Source organism: Protopterus annectens, chromosome 1.part1, assembly GCF_019279795.1.
Source record: "Protopterus annectens isolate FY-2018-M chromosome 1.part1, PAN1.0, whole genome shotgun sequence".
NCBI lineage: Eukaryota > Metazoa > Chordata > Ceratodontiformes > Protopteridae > Protopterus > Protopterus annectens.
In genome coordinates this window covers 1,023,998,818-1,024,015,851 of record NC_056726.1, presented here as the reverse complement: position 1 = coordinate 1,024,015,851, position 17,034 = coordinate 1,023,998,818, and positions in this window count along the sequence as shown.

The window sequence follows — 17,034 nt, the reverse complement described above, 5'->3', positions numbered from 1 at the left end:
TCCCAATCAGGGAAGCTTCAATGCATGAAAACAAGAACACTTATCCATCTAATATCTACCTACTTAACTGAGTAAACTAATTGAAACTTCAACAAGGCATCTTTATTCTTCCCACAGAAAGGGTATCATTGAGAGTCTCCTACATCTGCCACTTAAAGTGATTTTATCGGGACAAATCCTTTGCACCAGTGTAGAGAGGGTATTCCTCATTTGGCTTTAAAGGGAAAATTGATCGAAGCCCCTTCGCAGTACTGGTATGGGAAATTGCATTTTGCCCTCCTTTGCTTCTAGCATGTCCTGCCATACCATTTACCCTCTTCTTACACTGCATTAATATGAAGTTTCTTCCAGCAACTGCATTAATATCCATTGTGAACTGATTTCAGGCTTTTGCCCTCTCAGCTTGTTTGGACCCTCCCCGTTAGTAAACAGATGTTTACCATATGTCTTTAGAGTTGCCATGAGGACCCAATTTTCCTAATGGTTGAAGATGTCCTTTCTCTGCCTTCATCCCTCACCTACTACTCTTATATTCATAATACTGTCAATTTTCACTGACACTCAAAAATGTCCCAGTAAAGACACCTGCATTTTGAGCCAACAGCATATACTTAGCACGTCAGTACTTCACAATTAAAACACTGCATTTGTACCACGTTTGCTCAATCACTACATGACACCAAAGTGGTTTTCTATGTGCTTTCTGATCATTTCCTCTGCTGCTGTCATGATTCTCTATTTACAGTAATCACTAACATAATCATACTCTGCTCATTGCATGAATTAAACAAAACCTTTCCTTAAGTGAACTCACTAATGTTACATCATTTTGAAGAGTTATATTTTAATTTAAAATATTTCAATTATTATTCCTTACTTTAAAAAGTCCATGGTTTCCTTTGCCATTTGCCACTTAACTCAAGTAATCACAAGTTAATATGGCGGAGTGAAACTTTTTCATGTAAATTCAGGTTCTTTTGCACATCCTATATGCAAATTAGGCCCTTTGACATTTATCTTTATGAATCAAAGTAATATGCAAACATGTATGAGCACTTATGCATGTAAATAGCTCTAAGCACCTCATGAATGCAGCCTCGGGTTCATGTGACTTCACTGGGGAAGTGACAGAGTTTGCAGATGTCCTCAGCAGCCTCCAGCATGCTGTAACAATGTAGTTAGACTCATTTTTGCTCAAAGCTGAATATGTTTAGAAAATTAAAATCAAGTCACGTGCATGTGAGTTTGCACAACCATGAAGTATTATCCCTGCCCACCTGACATCATCTGTCACACCTTGTCACATCAAATACTAAACATTTACCAAAAGTTGATACTCACACACATAGGAATATTTATTAATTATGGTCAACCTTCTTACTGAGATGGACTTGGAGACGATTCAGATGTGCATAAGAGGAAGTGACGGGGAAAAAGTCAGATGTTTATCAGGAGCTGGGTGAGCACCTGTGATCCCTGAAAGGAATCACCCACTCTGACCAACAGTGCGATTACCAGCAAAAGCTTAGGCTTGACCATCTGGCTGAATAAATTGACAAGGTAGCATGGATAAGGCCAGAATATAGAGTAAATATAAATTTTTGTTCTCAATTTTTGGTCATAGTAAAGATAAAAACAAATTATAAGAATGTTACATAATTATACATGTCATTGCAGACATGTATTTATAAGAAAGCATTAACATATCTGGACATAGACAATCATCTGCACATAATATTTGCAATGTTTATGTTATAAAATAATTCTCTGTATAAATTCAAATACAATACATCTGAGGGGAAATATAAGTCAGTCTGCATAAATATGTCTGTAAATTGCAGATATAGTCTGCATGAGTACATTTACAACTATTTTTCATGTCTGTAAATGTATGTGTTTGTAAACACACAAACATATACACTGCTACATAATTTGATTCACACTATAACATTTCAAAATAGAACTTAGACTATAGAAAAAATTATACAGACCATAAAACAGTAAAATCCAATATTAACATTTTTTGGACTGTAGCAGACAAGTTGAAAACCCCTTCTTTACTACCTTGTTGCTTAGTCTTATTGCAAGGATATCAAGTAAAACTACAAACATGAATACTAAATATATTGTTTTATGTTTTCTGTCCCAACACGACCTCACATCCAAATAACAATAATCGCCTCCTTGGATAGGCTTAACTAATGGTAGAAATGATATGTTGAGTACAATATTCCAAGCTTCATAGTTTATCTGGCTGGCAATACAAGTCAAAACTTCTTGTTCCACCGTATGCAGTACTGCTTTGGCCTACCTTATATTAAAGCAATTTCTCGATTGTTGTTTATGCAACTTCTACCAATATTTCTAGAGGGGGTTCGATTGCAGCACAGGTGAAAATTGCCACTGTATCCTAACTTGTGTTTAAACACCCAAACCCTTCACCTAGAATCCTCCTAGAAAATGGCTCCTGGACAAAGGAGCACCATGTCTGACCTTCCCTCCATGCAGATTAGATTGTTACCATTGGTAGTGTGTGCTAATATATAGAACAAGAAAGAAAGTAATTTAAATTGTGCAATTCAGATGTTTTATATGCAGGGACTTTCTAATAGTAATGCAGGCTGACAAAATACATGTTATCATGTCTATGCAATAGGGGAACCTTAACAGCAACGTTTTTAAATGCCAACTTATGACATTTCTAGAAGAAATGTTTGTCAGTTATTTTCTTCATGTTAATGGACTGGTATAGGCAATGAGCATTGTATAAGATAATTGTATAGTAATTACATGTCTACTGCCTATGAAGAGTACTTGATTGTGTTTTAAGGCTCCAGTATTGTTTATAAATCATTTGTTTGGGATTTCACTGCTGTGGCTAACAATTGAACTGTACGTCATGACTGTGGTTTCTATACCATTACATTACTCATTAATTGGTCAATTTCATACATACATTTACTGCTAACATTGAAAATAATACTGTTTATCGTATTAAGTATTAAGGTGCTGCTAGGGACTCTAAGATAGATGCTAGAAGGCTGCACTTGAAAGAAAATAGTCAATATTAACAATAGCAATGTGCTGCAATGCATTTTAGCGGATCTGCAAACTCCAATTACATAGGATTGTATCATATACTTTGTGTTGCAGGACATATTGCTATGCCTGGAGATATACAGAAGCAACATTTTTTATTATTATTTTTTAAATTTATTTTACATTGGTTTACCGGGAGAGTCCGACTAGGCATAAAACCCTCCATTGTTAGACTATTTTGTTAGTAGAAAAAAAATCATATAATACAATGATGAAAAAAATAGTAACAGATGTTCATAACGGTAAAAAGGCTAAAAATAAATAAACTGGTCAAGTGGGAGACAAGACCAACAATCTTACATAACAATGCTTCTAGAAGTCAGTTCTTACAGTAGTAGCAAGTAGTGACATTGTATACAATGAGAGTGCAATTAGGATACTTACTCTTATATACAGGCAGGACCACAGTGGTGGTGGTGCTGCGGTAGTGTTATCGCCTCACAGTAAGATGCTGTCCGGTTCGATTCTCAGCTAGAGCATCTTCTGCGTGGAGACATGCATGAATGGGCGTACCTTCATTGAAGGTTGTGCGTCAGGGCTGGCAACTCGGCACGTAAAAATTAACTGCCAATCATTAGCAGACCGGTGTTCCGCTGTGGCGACCCCTAACCAGGAAAAAGCCAAAAGAAAGTCTTATATACAGGTAACATAGCAGATGAAGACTTAAAATGTGATAGATATTAACAGTGAGAAAAAAAAACAACATAAGGTAGTCATATGAGTTAAATTCAATGCTCATTACATATGCAATTAAAAATTTAAAATCAGCTAGTTCCATGATTTGGGCTATCCATGCCCAGTACATGTACAATTCCAGGAGATGGTGAGGTGGGCTTTAATGTGATGTTTGAAGCTTTATAAGCTAGTTATAGTTGTAATATCAAGTGGTTGTTATTCTGAATGCTGAGACCCAGTGTAAAGTGATTTTTGCCACTTTAGGTACCAAAAGAGGCTTTTTGTGAATATGCTGCTATAATTTTTAAAATGTCTTGTAATGTAATTTTTTTCTCACTATACACACAGATTAGCCTTTGCTTTATCCCCCCAGCTGTGTGTTATACCGAGACTGCATTTTTATAATTCTATCTGCCCATTTCATTCCATATAATTTTCCTAATCCGATATATGCAACTGACTAGTTCTGAGTTTATCTGTACATCCACAACTCCTACCTATTCTCCCACTAATCCCTGGACACCCTATAGAAACATTTAACTACTGTAGAAGGTATATTAAGTGGACAAATGGTGTGCTGGCAGTGTTATTTTAGCTCTCTATGCAAATAGTAATAATGTTAAATGGAATAACTCTGACTCTGACTATCTATCTGCCTTCATTCTAAAGAACCGTTCTTTCTTGTTTTATAGAATGATCACCACTTTTCAAATAAGTAGGACAATGGAACTCCCAGTTAACTGTAGAAAGAGGAAACTGTATCTGTCATTTAAGTTGTTCTAAAACAAGCAAGAAAGACAAAAATAGAAGACTACTAAATAAGCTATGATTAGTGCTTTAATTCCTACCTAGTTCATAAAGCTGCTATAACCTATATAAAATGCCATTTCTTTTTTAATAATAACAATATATAGAGTGCAAACTACTAGTGGATAGCACAAAGAAAAGAAAAATAAGTGCACAAATAAATATGAAAGTAAAAGCCAGTATTAACATTGTTTGGACTGTAACAGCCAAGCTGAAACCCCCTGTTTACTACCTTGCTGTTTAATCTTAGTGCAATGCTTAAAGTGAAACTACAAACATAATTACAAATACATTGTCTTATGTTTTCTGTCCTCACAGCCTCATATGCAAATAGCAATAGCCTCCTTTTTTGGCTAGGACTACCAACACTAGAAAGTATATGCTGAGTACAATATTCCAAGCTTCATGATTTATTGGGTTGCCGATACAAGTAAAAACATCTTGTACAACCCTATGCAGTAATGCTTTATCTTACTATCTATTAAAAGAGCTTCCTGATTGTTTATTCTATAACTTCTAGAAATATTTCTAGAGGGAGTTCTAGACCACTCAATCCCACCCTCCCTATACGTGTGCTCTCCTACCCTACCCTCCCAATTCCCACCCACCCCCACTAAACTTATATTTATTCATCTACAATAAACAATTATACACATATCAACAACTGTAACCTCACAGTGCAAGTAAACACCACCCCCACCTTGTACTACCACAATCTTAAACTAATATTCTAATGCATTTTACTATCCCCTACACATAGTCATAACATGTAAACCACCTAACCTATTTGCCAAATGATACTGCACACCACCAAGCATTTTTACAACCATGAAGTACCTACCATACCTCATACTCCAGTTTAGAACACATCGTTTTCACACAACCACCATAACAATCCTCATCCTACTCACACACATCAGAATGCTAGAATCCAACATATTTCCTCAACATTTTAATCCCACAAACACTCAGACAAATTAGTCCATTACTACTTCACATTTCTTTACAATATCTCCAGAACTATTTTCTTATTCACTACTAAACACACACCCTTAAACCCATTAATCCAGCAGAGCACCCCAATACACTCTCCTACATGCACCAGTAAAGTCTACATTTTACTACACATATCTGCTTATTAAAACTAAACTTATCCAAAGTGGTGACATCCACCACAACCTGGCCCACATACTAACACACAACCAGACCCCTCCATCCCACAATAAAGCAACGTCTCTCCCATGCCATAATCCAGAACAAAATGTACTGCTTGTAAACAAAAGGTACATGCAACAAAACCCAAAACCTCCCCTCATCCCACTCACATTATAACCCTGAGATAGTTATTGTAACTGAAAGCTGGCTAAGGCCAGAAGTAACTAATAGTGAGATACTCCTTTCTGTTTACAACATTATCAGATTAGAAAGACTAGCAAACAGTAGTAGTGGAGCATTGATAATCTTTAAGAAACTCCCTCGAACTAACCCAACACAGTGAAAATACTCCAAAATTTTGTGATGCTGAAATTCTCATTACCCACCTCAGACTCAATAACAGCAAATTTATCTGCCTATGAGTACTTTACATACCCCTCAAGAAATAATCTAGCTACAATTGAAGACATTCAACAATGGATACATATCAATATAAATAAAGAGACAATAATCTGAGGATATATGCACATGGATTCGAAAAAACCAGTTCCACAACTGACTTAAACTTATTGGTGTTCTCACAAATAAAACATGTAACTACTAGGACACAGATACAAAGAAAGTGCAGCAACAACACTGGATTGGATTCTTAGAAACAACTTCCAAAATATCAATGGCATCAGAACTTTACCAGACAGTACTGGTGACCATCTACCCACCTATGTTATTTCAATCAAGAACTCTTCACAATAGCCCTACAGCAATATAATTAGAACTGCCCCAAAACCCTGCCACTTGACAAAGCAGTTAATCACTTCATCCATAAATTCCTTAACATATTGAACAAAAAAGCTCCACTCAGAAATAAAAGAGTTAAGTCCATCCCAGCACCCTAGATAACAATGGCTACCAAGCAACTATTGACAAAAGGAGACAGGGCCTGGAACACATGTATAGAAATAAAGACCAAATAACTCTACAGTATTATAGGCATTTTAGGAATCTCACAAAAACACAGATACATACTGACAAGAAATCATATTTTACTGGCATACAAACCTCCCACCAAAATAACCACAAACTCTTTTGGTAGTAGTAGTAGTATAACAACTCTATTTGACACCCAGTTTGTAAATGCTATCCTAGCAGTAACCAATAAAAAACCTTCAATACACCTTACCATTCCACAACAATCTACCACCAAGACATTCTTTAAACTTGATAGCATCTTCACTTCAGCAATAAATGAATATCTACTAAAACTGAAATCAAATCACCACATTAAAGAGAAATCTTGACCGGTGGATGGGAGATCGTAGGTTTACCCCGGGAATCATCTCTGTGTCACTGCTGGACAGAGGCACAACAAACTAATGGGCACAGTTTTTTTTTTAACATAAGGGGTGGCGTAAGCCACAAAACTTTGGGCTAGACTTATAAATGTCTTAGGGCAGATAGCCTAGTATAAACCTATGAACCTATGAACCTAAATGCTCCAGATGCTCAGGTCTTCCTCTTCTCTCACATTTCAATCCCTCAAAGACTGCGGGATCCTAAGGCTCTTCTAACTCCTTCTCTGTTTCTATACCATATCCTTAAGCTGCTGCTCACACTTTATTGCTTCTATTCTTCTTAACTCTCTCGCTATCTGTCTGCATCACTAACTTTCTGGCTGCTATTTCTACATCATGTATGATGAAAGTGACTATTATCCTCTGTAATGTTTTAACTGTATAGAACTGTTTAGATGTGTAGTAATATATTACATCTTGTAGCAGGTTGCTCTTTCTACTTATTTTTGTATAGTATTTCTAATGTAATCTTTATTGTATTGGACTATACTGTATTTGTATTGTACTGTATGTGGAGCTTTTCTCCCTGGGCCTCTGCTGAAAATGGGTTCTGTAGACCCAGTCAGACCACCCCAGTAAACAAATGTCAAATAAATAAATAAAGAGTAGAAAGATAGTATCAGCAGTCTTCCTGGACCTATCAAAAGCATTTCATACAGTAGCACATTAACATCTCCTTCAGTGGCTAGCCTCTCTGAGTTCCAATACCCCCATCATTAACCTGCTTTTGCAGCTACTTATTCAGTAGTAAAAAAGCTGTGAAATGGCAACAACATCACTCTGCTTTCCCCACAGTAAGAATTGGCATCCCTTGGGTACCAATGCTTGCACTCCTACCCTTTAATATCGTTATCAATAACCTCCAGTCTGTCACTAAACAAACTACTTCTGTATAATAGGTAGATAATGCATCACTTATCTGCTCAGACCAAACACTAACCTCCTTAAAGAATGTTATCCAACAAGCTTTTGTAGCCATGGAATTATGGCTAGACAGTTCAGGCTTGCTCCTAAATGCTAAACAAAATCAGTTGATGTTTTTCACTTCAAAATCACTCTAAAAAAACATCATTCCATGTGCTGTCTTAAATAGAGCTGAAATAGAATGGATGAACAAGCCAACCCCTTAGGAGTATTGCTCAATTATAGTCTCAAGTATGACCAATACCTAATATTAGCCATCAGAAGGACAGACTGGAAACTAGGATCTCTCTATATACCACAAAATTCCTCGCTGACCACACCAGGAAGACTATAGCACAAGCATACCTACTCCTATCCCTTCTGTATGTCTCACCCATGTTTACTAACCTTAATATAACAAAAAAAAAATCTGGGCCAACAAGAGGATATTGCACCAGAATTCTATGCTTGCCATTATATGTATGGCTTTTCCACATTCCTTTTCTTTTGTATCTGATCCTTCTCCTTATATTATTTCCTTTCTTTTTTTTTTTTTTTGGCATATACATTTGCTGTCTGATTTTTTTTTTGTCTATTTTGTTGGATTTCCATTCTTGCTTGATACCAAAATGCTTCCTGCATGCTTCTGAAAAACTAAGTAGAGAGATCCACTGACACATCTTCTCATGTTTTAAAACTTTTACTATGTTTGGATCTGATGAGGTCAGCATATATGTATGCAGTCCCACAACTACACATCTATACATGCAATCAGTTTTGAGGAGGGCCATACCTCCTTCAGAATGAGGGATATATTTTGGTATATACAAATATTTATATATCATTTGATAAGAATGAAGAATTTTCTTGTTTTTCTGTTCAAGTGATCCAATACCTTTTGATCTAGTCAATCACACCAAAACTGTAAACTAAAACAGGGATAGCAATGTGGTTTGTAGCTTGGACTTTATTCTTAGATGTCAGAGCTGTTCTCAATATTAGTTTTAGTTTCCTGAAATATTTCTTCCTGTATTTTATTCAGATTTTTTCATGTGTTATTACTGATCCTTCATAAATTAACAAATATTTATACACTCCTTCCTCTCAAGTTCATTTATTTCACATTAATGTCCTAGATTGATGTTTTCATAGTACTGCAACTTCCCTGCTGTAAGTGTTGTTTTGGTACATTTATAAATATCAAAAGTCATTCTTATATCAACTGAGAAAGTTTTAACTACTTACAGTTGTGCTTTTGTCTCCTCAACTGATAAACTATATAATTTTAAGTCAGCCACAAAAAATAGATAAGAAATCTTTAAGGACGTTTGTTTCCTAGGAGCCAAATTTAAGCCAAGATCTAATCTTATTAACTAAACAGTTTCATGGGTTAATGGCAAGATGAAACAACAGGTGTGACAAAGAATCACCCTGTAATATCTCTTTATGGATGTTTAGCCCTAGGCTAATAATTTGTCCTTTGTTGTGGTTTAATTACAAAGTGGTTTACCACTGTTTCATGATCAGTGTAACCGAAATGACCACTGTAGGATATATCTTATACATCTACAACCACTCCTTTATCCATGAATGTGGGATGCTGTCAAATGCTTTTTTGTAGTTTATATGTGCCATGCTTAGATGGCTTTATTTAACAACAAATGATCCTTTCATCCATATGATTTTCTTTTACTACCCTTTTGTTATATTGTCATGACTGAGTTTCCTTCTTAATGACTATAAACTCTTGTCATCATCAATTCTATTATATAGTTTATACATTGTCAGAAGGCAAGTTATTGATCTATAGTTTTTAGGATAGTTTGCAGGTTCACTCTTATGCAGGAGTGTTGTTTTTCCTGTTGTTAGCCAGGTTGGTGTTTGTTTGAGATGCACATATAAGTAATTCTTACTCAAGGCTAGATCTGGCTAATCGTTAATACGATTAGCCAGAAGTTAGGTACTGCATCTGGACCTCGGGTTTTCCATTTAGGAGCTTTCCTAAATTTTGTTTCAGTTTCTATGGCTATTATTTCATCCCACTTCATATCCTAAGTATTTGAACTTCTTACTGTTTATTTTACTTCTTCTATCCATTCAGCATCTTTGTTATGTTCCACAGGGTCTTCATAGGAATTTTTCCAAAATGTGTCCATTTCTTCTTTTTTGGTGGTATTTCTATTCCTTTTTTTTTCATTTCCCAATTCTGTATAAAACTGTTTTGTATTATCAATGAATTGCTTATATTGCACTTTTTCTTTACATTTATTTCCCAAGATAACTTATAGCTGTGCTTTTCTGCATGTGCTGATATCTTTAGTTTATTATTTGAAATAGTGTACAATAGATCTAGGCCTGTTCTGATACTGTGCATTGCTTTTATCATGTGTACTCTTCTAACAGTGACAATTCTTGTCTTATTTGCTTTATAGTTTTCTCTATTTGATGGGTACATGATGGCATTTTATTTTTCCTTCCTTTTCCTTATTGCACTGCATTTTTTATACAACTTTATTTGCATTCATTTAGTTGCAGAGTACTACGTCCTATTTTTTCTGTGATATCACATGAATTTCTGTCAATAGTCTTGATTACTATGTTCATATCTTTTATCAGACTTCTAACATTTGGGGCCTTATTTACTTTGTGATGTCACTAAATACTTAAAATTAAATGAGGAATGCTATTTCTGAGCTCTTCCACCAATTTGTTGGATTTTACTCACCACCAGCAAAATAATTATTTTTTAACTGACCCTAGCCAAAACCTCTTGAGAAAAAAAAATAAAATAAAACAAAACAAAATGCAACATAACAGTAAAGACAAAATATGAGTAACTCCAATCCAAAACAAATGCTGACAGAGATCAGCAATACTTAGGTAGAGAACAATAACTTAAATGCAAATCTTTTTGGTCTTTTTAAAAGTAATGAAAAAAGAAATAATATATAGACTGACAAGTACAACAGTGTTTTATGGTGACAGGAGATAAAGCCAAGTAATGAGATATTGATATGGCTGGAGGGCCTGGCCCATTACTCTGCTGAGAGACCCATTTAAGAGTGATCCATCTCTGCTCTTATTGTTTAGAATCTGCACATGGCTAATAAGTCTCATACATCTGCTCTATCTGTTTGTTTTTCTATCTTTTAATCTTAGTAGAGGGATAACCCAGGGAAACTGTTCTTGGTTAAGCAACTTACTCAAAGTTACACAGTACACACATGGAGGTAGAAAGAATCAAACCCTGTACCCATGAGTCCAGGAGAAAAGCTTAGTAAGAGTTTAGTGCCTTAATCCTCTGCTTTAACTGTAAGACTTGAATGTGTGTTTACATGTTCTGATAAATCACTGAGGGATGCAATGTATTAGGATTTATAGTCTTTAATTATAATTATTAGAGTTTCATACATTTGTTGTTCAAATATTCAGAAAATGCATGCTAATACAAAATTGCTTTTTCTATTTGTGTCACCCATGCCCTGGCCCAGCTATCAAGGAGCCTCAATCCTCATCACTAGCACCAGTGAGGGGAGTCTTATATAGGAGGAAAGGATAACAAATACACACAATAAAGTGCAATTTCCCTTAAGGGCACACATAGACCACAGTCAGTCTGGGGCTGGTCGCTCCCTTGCTCTCCAGGTCCCCAATAAGACACCCCACTGGCACATCTATAGGGTCCAGATCTCAGTCTAGTGGGCAAGCTAAAACCTCCAGCACCAGTGTTTCGTGTTCTTGCCCAAGTAGCTGACACACACACACACACACACACACACACACACACACACACACACACACACACACACACACACACACACACACACACACACACACACACACACACACACACACACACACATTGAGAAGAGTTTATACAACCACACAGACACTCCTGGGTAAGGCTGGCACAGAATCTCCAGCTGTGCCCCTTTTCCTGAGACTATACAGTAGTACCAGCTGCCACCACCCACTAATATTTATCAGCTACTCAAAGGCCTTTAAAAGGGTGTCCAATTATGACTGCAATATTATTATCCAATTGGTAGTAGAGCCCAGGGCTAAAGCTATTAGACTGGCTTTGTACAATTTTACCAAAGGCATGTAAATATTCTTAGGAGCTTAAATTATCTCTACCAAACAGCCACAGTTGAAAGGGTTTAGAAATATGTAATAAAAAATAGTCAAAACACAAGACAGTACATTTTACTACACAGTGCTACTCAAGAGTTCAGAGATCACAGAGAAATACTTAAAATAATTCAGTAGTACAGTTCTGACATCACAGAAAAGCACTTAGTCTAATCTTTCTAGTTTCTAGCTATTTCTAAGATAAAACACAAGTCTAAGATAAACTTACATATAGAGCAAGACAGTGCTGTGAGTTGGATGGTCAAGACAAAAATGTGTAATGCTCTCTGATTCTCTCTGTTTTTAAAATCACATTCCTGGTTCACATTACATCATTCTTCACACTTCCCTGGGTTCCCAGGCTAAGAGAAACTGTGTTTAAATTCTTTACCTCTGGGCAGAAACTAGACCAATAAAGGATATTTATGCATGCAAATTCTGGCTACTATCGTTGGCCTTAAAACAATAGGCAGGATGCCTCACTCTAGATTTACTGGCTCCAAATATTAACATCAAAGGGTCACAACATGCTTTACTTGGTCAGTAAAGTGCACTGTTGTTGCATTGTTTCCAGTTCCACATGTAACACTATTTTTTTTCCATTTAAGACAACAAGCCTGTGGTTCACATTAATATTTACAGATGACAGAATTATCTACAAAATTCTATCTGGCTAGGCTGGCAGCCTTCATCTATTTTCACCCAATCTTCACACTCAACTTTTAAAGAGAATTATAATAGTTTGGCTCTTATCTCTCTCTGATTTTTCAGAACAGGACTGATTGTGCCTAATATTTTTTTATTTATTTTTGGGAGTAAATCAGTGAGGATTATTGCCAGTTATTAATGTTAGTTATTACAAGTTTCATAGTTATTATAATTATTATTATTATTATGTAAGATACATATTTAAATGTTATACCTGTTTTTTTTTCTTGTTTCTGATTCTTGACCAAAGAAGATGAGAGGGCAGAGGTGAGTTGCACTATATATATTGCTGAGATCAGTGAGCTGATATCAAGTTCTGGGTCATTATTTATGAATGTATTCATCCATTTGATGACTTAGGATTTTTGGCTCATTCAAAAAGCAGGATGAGAGTTTATGTAAAGTGGTTGTGCATGTGTGCGTGTGTGTGAGTGTCTGTGTGTGCATGTGTGTGCGTATGCATGTGTGTGTGTGTGTGTGTGTGTGTGTGTGTGTGTGTGTGTGGGCTTGCTCACTCATCCATGGAGGTCAAACAACAAGGTATTACCAATGTACTTGGTAGAATAAAGCAAGAATTACTAAGACTTGGAGAAAGGCTAAAGCACTTTGTCACTAAGAAGTTGTAAACAGTGATGGAAAGAGAGAAAATGAAAATAATTTGCATTTTTTGGAGGAGGTGGGGGTCCTGGACTTTTTCAACTTACTCTTAAGTCTCTAATATTTAATGAACTTGGTGTGTGATAAAACACAACATATTACAACTGCTGTATAACTTTTTCGTCTTATAAGTAGTAAAAGGAACATACGTTGTAACCAAGTGACTGTTCTGGCAAGGAGATAGAGCTTAGCAGTATAAAACAGCATTTTATAAGTATAAATTCCACAGTTTAACCATGTCGTGAACTTCCTTCCTATTTCTTAGTAAATGTATCATGCTTTGCTCTTCTCTGTCACCTTGTTCAAGATAATGTAATATTCTGCATTTTGAAACTGGAAGGTTGAATGCTGTAGTTTCTTTAATTCTTGTGCTTCTTGGTATTCATAAGTTAGTACTAAGCTAATTGCCCTTGTGGGCAATTTTAAGCCTAGTCAGTTACCACATGTGAGAATCAAACCCTGTACCTTTTGACTGTAAGGTAAACACCTTAACCATTATGCCAACCATCAAATTGATGGTGTGTTATTCTTGATGTTGTAAGTCTGCTCTTACCTGTATTGCTTGCTTGATTGATGACTGGAGATGACTCTGCTTTTTTTGTGGGGACCGGGCTTGGCTTGCCCATCTGGGGCCTTGAATTTTGCATATCTCCCAAGTGCTGCTAATGGTTGAAAATCTGGCTATGTGGTAAGATAAGTATAATGGAACATTTTAACTGCTGTGGGCTTCCTACCTAATTTTTAGTCAATGTTCCACATTTTGCCTGTTTTTTCCACTTTATGAGATGCAGTATATTGTTCCATATTTTGAAGATGAAAAGTTGACTATCTCTACAGTTTCTTCATTTATTTTGTTTGTTGGTACTATGAACGTTTTGGTACTGTAAAATCATACTAAACTGTCTGAAAATGAAGAAGCCTCCGCTTAATAATTTAAAGATATATAGTTATAATCTCAGTCATCAAAACTTCAAATTATTAATGTATTCTGCTGAGACTTGCTCATAGACAGTTGTAATAACAATCAGAAAATCATATCTGTGTCATTTAAAATCCTGCATATGCAAAAAAGTTTTAAAATCCTGGAGCTGGTTATTTTGAATAGACATTCCTTTTTGACTGCCACCATTACCTCACAACTCCCCATATTTTTGCAGGATGTTTCTGTTTTACATCAAATGTTTGCCCTGCCCCTTAAAATATTTTGAAATTTCAGGAAATTGCTCATGACTGCAATTAGTCAGTAATAATATCATTAGAGTTTTATGCTCATTGTTATTCATAAAATGCATATTAGTGCAAGAGTTGTTGTTCTATTCATTTTTAATTAAATTAGATTAATATTTAAAAAATGTCCCAGATTGTATCCTCTTCGTTATTTTTGGTTTTGTCCAGAATTATTGACCAAATAATTTAAGAAGTATGGTGCCACCAAAAAAACCTTCGGATTTAAACTATTTATCACGTTATATATTTACATATATATCATATATCATATTTATCATAACATTTATCATATTTATCATATGTTGCTACCTGCCATACTTTTAATTGTATGTCTAAACCACAATGCTCATGTAAATATCTTATGTATAGTATGTTAGCAATTGTTCTGGAGATTTTCTCCCTGGGCATCCACTGAAAATGGTCAGCTACGTCCAGTCGGACCTCCCTGGTAAAAAAAATATAAAATAAATAACATAAAAAAATGCATATTGGTGTTTCCCTGGAGTGAGATGGAAAACTAAGGTATTTATTTGCAGAGTATCTCTAATTTAGTGAGTAGCACCCTCACCATTAGTACAGAAGACCGTGTGCTCTATTTGTACATCAGGTAATTTTACTGAAGCTCCATTTGCCTGAAATGGTATTAGTTCAGCTGGATGTAAAAGACATCATGGGTCTTATCAAAAAAAGTAGGGGTCCTTTAAGAAACAGGTCATAAACAAAATAGCATTCACTTATTTGCAAAAGTATCCATATTTATACATTCCTGTATTATTATAATAATTATCATTATTATTATTCTTCATTACTTGACCTCCAATAACCATATTCTATTTTTTGTAGTATATCAGCCAAAATCCATTTACCATTAAAGAAACCTTAATTCTTTCTTATATTTCCTAAGAATCCATATTACATAAAATGTATTCTTATATACTTCCTCATATTCTTTTTCTTCTTTTTCTAATATCCATACACTATCATATTCATATCTATTTTGTGTCCATCATTAATAGTCTCAAAAAAACTTTTGCACACCTTTTTTCCTGAGTTTTACCACTCTTTTGCATTTCAAGCAAATGTGCTTTGCTGCCTCTTCCTCCCAAAGAAATAAACTCACTCTTTCCACTTTCTCTGTAGATGGCATATTTCTTTTTACCAGTAACTTATTTATTACCAGTCTCCATTGAAAACACTCAACAATCGTATTACATCATTGTTCCTTACTTTAATACCTTTTATCACATCTTCAGATATTTTTCCCATGGATTTAATAATAATAATATCATTCTATTTTTTTTCTTTTCTCAAAAACATTTTTATTTTGTTTTCATTATAAACATACACAAATGTACATGCAGCAAATACAATAAAACAATAACAAAACTATTTACAATATTTACATTCATCCATGGCAATCAATTTATCCATTAGAAGTTATCAGTATTTCTTCAAAAGGTTTTCCAATTTTTGCCATGCTATTTTTTATGAGTAATGTTATGAGTTCTATAACAAATGGTTTGCAGTTAATTTTTACAAACAACCTTTGCTAAATTAATAAAATATTTAGACATCATTTTTTTTTTACTTTTCCAGTTCAAAGTAATAACACTTCTGGCAATTGTAAGAATTGATCAGAGTAACTGAATCTAAGATTTAGGTATTATATTAGGTATAGGAACATTGAATAGGATTAGTGAGTTATAAATATGACAGTTATCAGGCCATAAAGCATTTACAAAATATTTGAAGTCTTTCCACTACTGAACAACTTTTCTGCATTCATTGAACATGTGAACCCAGTTGGCCTCTATTAATTCATCATATTACCAACATTTACTTTCACTGTTTTTGAGTATAAGATTAATTTTTGTGGCATATAGAAACTCCTATTCATAAATTTCCATGTATACAATCTCCAATATAAAGAAGAAGAGGTACCATACGTAGAATTCAATAACATTTTTTTTTGGATTTATCAGATATTCATTCTCCATTAATCTTTACATAGTAATTCCAGAAATCTGAATCAAACTTTAGAGTGTCTTCTCTTAGTATCTTATAGACAGGTGAGATACTTAAATTTTGATTATCTGTCTTTTCAAGACACCTAATAAAAAGCTGAATCAAACTAGGTATAGATTCAGTCTCTAGGTCAATTGATACTCTCATTTTGTTTTCTTTAAACTGCTGTAATGAGTGTATAAACAACCAACTGTCTTGACTATTATCAAAATTGCATAAAAGAGAGTTTAGTGGTTTAATACTCTTATTTTCAATAAACTGATGCCAGAATATCAAGTTATTTTCCTTTAATTTT